We start from the raw sequence: 9197 nt of genomic DNA, 5'->3' as shown, positions 1-9197 counted from the left end.
GTGTCGTGTCTATTGCTTGCGGGCTACTATCATGGATAGATAGAAATTCATAATTGTGAGAATCTGTCAAACTTTCTATATATGTTCCTGTGTCTGATGTTGTGTTACTTATCTCATCTTGTCCTTGTTGTTCTTGATTTGTGGATCTCCTTTGAGTGATGGAGACCCCCCTTAAGCCTAGTATAAGGTTTTCTAGCCTTTCTTCATCTAACTCATTTGGTAGAGATAGGTTTGTTTCCCTTGGTAAAAGTATTGGAAGAATCCATGTATTAGGCTTATTGGCAGGTGCTAAGCCAGTTTATGTTACCACATTTGCTTGTGAAGATCTTTTAGGTACTATATTGTTAGATGATGCCACATTAGTTTCTTGTAGAAGATGCCTGATATCTTCACCATTTGAATCCATACTAGGATATGTTGTTGCTTTCTTACTTCTATGAGATGAAGGAGGAAATACCTATGTTGATAACTGATTCTGAGGTATGTACTCTGATGGTAGTCTCAGTTTGTTCAATATGTCAAGTGTCAGTTGCCTTGCCTCTGTTATCTTTGTGACATGTTTATATCCTAACCCTTGATTCTTTGGGTTCTCTTGAGGTAAAATGGGTTCTAATCTTCCTTGTTTATGTATTCCAAAGCCTGTGGTACCATCATACCCATGTTTTTGTAGCATTTTGAAACCATTGTCATACTGATCTAAAGGTAACCTGGGTATTGTCATGTAATCTTCTTCTTTATATAACCATTGATTGACATCTTCATCTAAGGATTCTTCCTATAAGTCACCCCATCTAATGAATGAGCATGAATCTGAGTACTTAACTATCTCTTTTCCTTTATCTTGTTTCATCACAGTGTTTTAAGGTTTTCCAAAAGATCTAGGAGAAGGAGATAATTATTGATGCACTTGAAATGGAGTATTCCCCACAATCGACATCCTTAATCTGTAAAGAAGATGTTATAGGTGTATCTTTTTCTGCTTATGTGATTGTCAATGAGTCCCTTTTTGTAGTAAGCGATGTTGCTTGATTAATGGGTACATGGTTATCCACACTTGCTTTTAAGTGATTACAGTGTTGAAATGGGTTCGAATCACCCTGGATGGTGATTTCAATACCATTGTATGGGAACTTAACACATTGGTGAAATGTCAAAGGTACAACCTACATGGTATGAATCCATGGGCGTCCTAATAACATTTTATACCCCAATTCTCTATCCAATACTTGAAAGTTAACCTCTGTTGTGATAGGTCCTACATGTACTGGTAGTGTAACCACACTTTTTGAAGGGCGTTCTTCATCATCATATGCCTTGGTGTTTATTCTATTTGTAGGATCAATGTGAAGTTCAAAAAATCCCAATGCCTTGACCATCTTTAGTGTATAGATGTTAAGACTGAATCCTCCATCTATGAGTACTCTTCTAACTTTCTTCTCATGTATGTAAGCCTCTAGATGTAGTGGATCATTATAGAAAGGTCTATCATTAGGGACATCCCATTTTGTGAAAGTAATATGGGTAGAATCAGCCAAATTCCCTACCATGGATTGGACAACATTTTCATCTGTCTCTGGCGACTACTGAGTCTTGAAGTTCTTTATCTCGCATAGCTCTATGATTCAGTGATATACACAACAAATCAAAAAGGGATATCTATGCTGGGGTTTTCTTCAGTTTCTCAACCACATTATAGTTCCCTACTATTGGTGAATGATTTGATGGCACTCCTTGTAAGGTTACTTTTGATCTGCGCGTAACTAGTGCACAATCTCTATCTCTTGGATTCATTGTGATAGTAGCCACTATATTATCTCTTGTGAGGGATATTTTTTCAACATATGTTATGTTATCAAGGTTTATTTTATACCCATCTTATAGTCACCATGTGAAATTCTGACATCCATGATTTTTGCTAAAATCTCATCTTCAAACCATCCTGAATAAGTTGGTTCTTCCTACTCCCAGTCCATAAGACATAGATTCTCATCTTTATCATACCTTGGTGCTTCTGACATCATGTAGACTTGGTTATCATAGTTATAAGTCCCTTGATTTTTCTTATCATTATCAAGTTCTTCTTTTGAATCAATATTTACTGCATCTCTTGAGCTAATGGCATGAATGGTATAGTCATATGAGACTTTTGTGTAGTTAGCAATGTTGTCTTGTGTTCCTGATGTTGATGCCTTACCTTTGTCATGTTTGACAAAAGGGTCTTTAAAGATGGTGTGATTTGTGTTTGCCTAAGTTTTATTCGTGTCAACTATGATATCACCTTGATCTATCAGATCTTGAATTAGATTCTTCAACTTATAGCAACTTGCAGTCTTATGACCTTTTGTACGATGATAGTCACACAAATCATTAGCATTCCACCAGGTTGGTTTGAAAGGACCTAGTTCATACACTCTAACCTCTGGCAAAGTGATCATATTTGTTTGTATTAATTTCTTTAACATTGATTCAATTGGCTCACCCAATGGTGTGTAGTTCCTTCTTGGAGCATTCATTCTTGGGAATCTTTTGTTTGTATCTTGTGCAACATTTGCATTTGTTGACACTAAGTTTTTTTTATGTTTACTAACTTTTATTATGACTAGATAATTGAATTGGTCCTTGTAGAGATATAATCAATTGAGCTCTATTCATTGTACGAGCGTGTACAACACTATTATTGGTCACATTCTTGTTTCTTGACCAAAACTTGGATTTATCATTGTTTGTGTTATTTGTAGAAGTTCCATATTTTATGATACCTTGTTCTACAAGTCCCTTCTCACATTTTAAAGCCTTTCAGTGATTTTTTTGAATGAGGTCAAACATTGTGTTTGTATCAGATACTTAATCTTTGGAATTAAGTTCTCTGAAAACATGTCAACTTGCTCAGTTTCAGGAATATTAATCTTGATCTTTGGTAGAGAGGTCTCCATATTTGTAAGAAGGATGTGAATGTTTTATTCTCATTTTGTTTCACAGCACATAGATCCATCAATGTAACTTGGGTGTCAATGTTATGTGAGAATTTTGCAATGAATTGCTCAGCGATTTCACCCCATGATGTGATTGTTGGTGGGAGGTGTGAAAACCACTCCAAAGTAGGACCTCTAAGACTTTTTGGAAACAATCTCATTAGATAGGTGTCCTCTTGTGCAACCTCTATACATGCAGTGAAAAATTCTCTGATGTGATCTCTAGGATCACCTTTCCCTCAGTATATGTCAAATTTCGGTGTTTTAAAATGTAGAGGGAAAGCGGGCATGTATATATTGTATGATCAAAGGGATAAGGATGTAAGTATTGCATTGTATAACTCTTTTTCTCATTACCAATTTGCATAGTTGTCACTTGTTGTGTTAGATTTTGCACTTGTTGGGTTAGAATTTATGTTTGAGTCAATGGTGCATTTTGTGTGTGTATATTTCCCGCAAAAGGATTTGTGGTAGTATAAATATGAGGTTGTTGAAATGTACCACAACTATAATTTTGTGTGTTGTGACTTCCGCTAGGTATTGTAAAATAAGAAAATTGTGAACCCATGTGTGGATTGGTTGTACTCATTGTATTGGTGGAACCTGACTGTATGTAGAACCTATTGAGTAGGAAATCAGAGGTCGAGGCACACTTGTCGTATGAGAAACATGTGAGGCTTGTGTTTGACTTGGTGCTGAAGCACTTGATAATACTGGTGTGGTTTGAGAGGTTATAGTAGCCCACGTTTGTGTGCTCACATTCATGGCTGAGGATGATGCACTTGCTTGAGAACTTTTATTTGACACCAAAGTTACTTGAGTAGACAATGTTGATGCATTTTGGGAGGAACTTGAAGTCATAGTTTGTGTTTGTGTTATATTTGGTACTTGATTGCTATTTTGACCTAAGGTTATTCCTGGTGGTAAGATTGTTGTGACATCAAAACCTTGAGGTAACTTGGCACCATTTTGTAATAATAAAGAAATATATCTATCTTTGTCATTGTTTATAAGAGCATTTGGAATCATAAGGACATGTGGGTCCTGTTGATGTGACTAAATCTCTTCACGTGTTAATTTTTGTTGTAGCTAGTGTATTGTTGGCATGACATAAGGATTCACTGTTTAGAGTTTTGACTGCTTGACATATCCATATTCCAAGTAGGGTTAATTGACGACTCATTGTTTGGGTCCATTTTACTCTTTTCCTTTTGTAACCTTGTGACGGGCATTTAAGATTTCTATGTAGGACCTAATGATAGACGGTGATAGACCTTGGGTATGAATGCAAGACTCTAGACCAAAAAGTGAGGTATGAAACACTAGACCTAACTCTCTACTGGGGATTAGGATGCGGAACTTGAGTACTTTGATATTTTTTTAATGCAAGTTTTTCAAGTTCTTTTCTAAGCAGTTCTGCTGCAAATTCTCTATCAATTTTGTGGGCAATCTTATACTCTCTATCTAGCTCAAACTCGATTCCTATGTATTGAGGTGCACTTATCTTTAATTTCCAAGCCAAGTTATCTAAGTCGTCAATAATTTCTCGTTGACCGTCGTTTGGCACTAGATTAGGTTGCTCGAAGGGGAGAAAACCATCACCTGGTAGACCCATTAGGACACATGCTATGACTTTCTAGGATGATTATGCAAATGATGACAAACTAAGGAAAATGTATATGGAGTCTAACAAGTACTAATATTAAGATTATAATGACACTAAAATGAACTAAGAGGTTAATGAGACACAAATAAGGACTTATGCAAAGATTACAATGATGTAAATAGGAATTATAATGAGGACGATAATGAGGACTATGCATGGACCTATGCAAAACCTAAGGATATAAATGAGGAAGATGCAAGGACTTATGCAAATCATAAGGACCTAAATGAGGACTATAATGAGGACGATGCAAGAACTAAGGACTCTAAAAACACCTATGGTCACAAATATGAAAAATTTTGGACTTTTTTGGGTTTGTCAAATATTTCAAGGTAGACTCTGTTTCAAATAACTCTATTTGTAGGGCAAGTCTATTTTTCAATTTTGAGAACACTGTCTGAAGATAAGTATAGATGGATGAACTGTGTTCTGACAAACTCTGAGAATTCAGAGCTATGCAAGGTAGGGCCTAAAATAGCCCAAATATTGATTCAATACTGGTCTAGCACAACACTACATATAAAAACATAGAAGACAATCTTAGGTTGGATAGTGAAAAACATTCAAAGAGGCCCTTACGATAAAATACCAAAACAAGATGAACAACTAGAGAGTCTGGCAGCACTGACTCCACTCCACGGCACACACTTCTCGGGCATGGCAGTCTCTCTTACTCCGAAGATCCGAAGATCTTATCACTTAGGGATTTATGTCTCATAATGCAAGGTACATGAAGGGTATCTATGGGGTATGATCCACACTCTCAGAGGCAATGAATGTGGGATTTGGGCTACTAAGTTGGTTTTTATTGTAAGTTTCAAGGGGTCTGGGTTCAATGATGGATTCTTAGACCAATCCACTTAAAGCTTTAGTTAAGCTTATCGGTGTAGGGAAGGCCCCCACATACATCAAATTCACTCAACACTCTAGCTGCTTGACCAATATGTTTATATAGCGGCTCAAAAAACTCGCTCAAGAGTATGCTGGGAGAGATGATATCCCTAATGCATCCCAATTTGAAGTACCTCTATGGGGTGATGAAATCCCCAGTCAAAGATACCCCTCACTACTAAAAATAAAAGTGGGTGTCATTATCACCTTTCCCTCTCTCCCAAGACCTTGAAGGCGGGTGGAAAGGTACTTAATGCAACAATAGGTCCACCCAAAACACAAAAAAGTTATTTTTCCCTTAAATATTGCAATGTGTGATTTATTCTATTTATAAGCCATATTCACGTCAATTTTAAAGCCCAAACTGAGGTGTGAGACACACATGTGCATGTCTAATTTAAACACCAAAGTGAAGTGTGAGATCATGCATGTCAATTTTAATCCCAAGATTTATTTTAAGCACCAATATGAAGTGTGAGAGAATGCATGACAATTTTAAACCAAATTTATTTTAAGCACCAATATGAAGTGTGAGATCATGCACATCAATTTTAAACCCAACATCCAAAAGTGAGTTAACCCTATAGGATCCTACAATTAAATTGTTAGTAATTTCCAAATAATATGGGAAGATCAAGCCTTCTCTGTAATTTTGCCACATGCTGCAAACAAGGAATCAGTAACCAGAAAACACATAGAAAAATAGAAAACCAAACTACCTATTAAATGAATGTGTGATCCTAATAGAACATATGCGTAATGATGTCTAGGCGATTGTGTGATGATGATTGTGCGAATGTGTAAATCTAACAAATTAAATGTGTAAACCTAACAGGACGAATGCATGATAGATAAATAGAAAATTAAGAAACCCTACCAAAAGCTTAAACTTCACTAGCAACCTGCAAAACAGACTGTAAGGCCCTAGTCAGATCTCTCATCAGCCATTCTATATTAATCAAGTCATATTTCACTATGTATGATAGAACATGGTTGTTGTATCTATCAAAAGCTTATTGGTCCTCGAGGTCTTGTATACTCTTTTCTGCCTTTAAAATTCATTGGTAATATCTAGCTTGCCTCCTTTATTCTGTTGTTCTTCGAGCACCTGAAATCTTAAACTTTACCTTATGTGCCATGAGATGTTATATTGAAAGCATCACATAAGGGTAAAAAAAATCTTCAGATTTGTAGAATTTAGATAGTAGAGAGAATTAAAAACAAAAAAATGAAAAAAAACATAATGCCTAGATATGAATAACGAATGTGTAATGTTATCTAGGTGAATGTGTTAAGGTATCAACACGAATGTGTGATCCTCTTTGATTGAATGCATAATTTTGTCTATGTGATTGCATGATATTGTTTGTACAAATGCGTAATGTTTAAATATTCCTTTGAAATCTATACAAAATATGCAAAACAAATATGAAAAATCCATACGATCCTACAAAATCACACAGAAAACATAGAGGGTTAATTAGTTGTTGTTCACGTCGGGTTCACCAAAATGTCCTATGCCTAAAATCATCAATGCTTAAGTAGAAATAATAAGGAAATCATGAATCCCTATTCTAGCTAAAGAATTCAAACAACATCAATAGAATAACACAATAAAAACAATAAGGATGTAAAGTATCAATTAAGACTCCCTATCACATGACTGCATATGACTTCCATTGCTCTCCTCTTCTTCATAGTATGATGGCTCTCAAATATTACGTTGGCAACCTGCAATTGACACAAAGATTCAAAGTTCGTGATTGTTGAAAATGGAGATTAAATGTTGAATTTATATATTATTGGAGAGGATTGATTGAGAGATGGAACTCAAGTGAGCTAAAAAGATGATTGATAGTAAATCTACTGATTTGGAGGTGGAACATAATAGATTGAATAGATTAAGGAGTTAACTAATTGAGAAAAAAGTTGATTTAAAGATGAAAAAGAATGATTGGAGGATGTTAGGATTCCCAAAGATACTGAGAGGGGGGGTGAATCAATATCTAATCGATATGTGAATTTACTTGACTTAAAACATGAAAAAAATATTAAAACTGTGTACCGATAAACCAGAAATAATGCAGTAAACAAGAATAATAGTAACCACATGAGAAGCACACCATAACATAGTACTTTAATGAGGAAACCCAGTGTGGGAAAAACCTCGGTGGGATTTGTGACCCACAATATTCGCTTACTGGCCAATAAGGGAATATTACTCTTACAATAGGGGCCTGCACATGTAGGAAGGCCAAGTGCCTCGAGCTCACTGCTCAATTACAAAAGAAGTCACACTGACTTACACAAATGGATTATATTAATCCAATGTTTTGTACTGCTTCAGATTAGCATCTTCTATGCCAGATCTAGTACTGGTTTAAGCTCTGCTACATACGTAAACCCTTAACCTATAATTCGCATATTAGGTCTGCATAATTTCGCCTATCTCCTTATTACAAAATGATCTACAATGATCTCATACATATATGAGTCATTTTACAACTCGCCATGTCGTTTTACAATGATTTTATAATTAATATACATTTTAAACAAAATTCCTGTCGGCTAGGATGTTGGTATCCTTCCTTCCACTGTTAGTGTTCTGTGTGCTGGTGTAGAGTCTGCCTGTCGGTGCCGATGCTGGTATTTTGTTTTGCCGGTATCATAGGATTGCAAGGTTGTCATCAATGACAAAACCTTCAATCACCTACAATTTCTCATTGGAGTGTGCATTTGCCAACAATCTCCCCCTTTGGCATTGATGGAAACACTCATGAGAAAAATCAAAAAGTGTCCAAAATGATATCCAAAAATAGTCTGTCAAAACTGTATGCTCAAAACTGTATGCTCAAAGCTGTATGCTCCCCCCTGAGCAGATGATGTCCTTTTTCTGACCATTTTTCTCATCCCACTACTCCCCCTTTGACATCAATGAAAAAGCTTTTCATTCATTGTCAGTGGAGTCCTGCCTGGATTCTTATAACTAGTGGGTTACAATCTGAAAGATATCTGTCAAAACTAAGTTTATACCATTGCTGAAAGTTTTGCAATCTTTTATTGCCTCTTGTGTTCTCTGCATTGCACCGGTGAGTATGTGCACTTTCTCTTTCGGTGTCTTCAGTCTGGGAACCAGAGCTTCAGATATTTCTTTTCTCAAAGAAGTAAGGTATTCAAGTCTTAGACTAAGTCTACATTTCAAGTCCTTTGCCTTGTTCTTTATTCTCTCTTTGTCATTTTCCAGTTTCCTAATTTTCTCTTCTTGCTCTGCAATTTTCTTTTCTTATTCCAAAAATGAATCTGATGCACCAATTAGATTATCAACAATATTATTTATCTTCTCTTGTATTTTGCTGATCTCCTTGTCAAGATCCTCTGTTAAGACATTTGTTTTGTAAGTATCCCTATACAGTTTCTTGAAGTCATAGATTATTTCTCCAAGTTCTGGTAAAAGGTGTCCATTTCTTCCTTGTTTTTCTTTACGATATCCTCAAATAATTTCTCTTTTTCTTTTATCATTCTCTCCTTAAATGTATTCTCATTTATTTGATCAATAGTTAGTAGGTTGCCGATAATGAACTTAGACAATGTGTCTAGTTGACCTAAAGAATCTTTATTCTCAACACTGCACTTTGGTGCTATCAATTTAAGAATTGGTATTGTATCAT

The sequence above is a fragment of the Cryptomeria japonica genome, chromosome 2 (assembly GCF_030272615.1).
Source record: "Cryptomeria japonica chromosome 2, Sugi_1.0, whole genome shotgun sequence".
Classification (NCBI taxonomy): domain Eukaryota; kingdom Viridiplantae; phylum Streptophyta; class Pinopsida; order Cupressales; family Cupressaceae; genus Cryptomeria; species Cryptomeria japonica.
Note: the sequence above shows the minus strand (reverse complement) of the source record.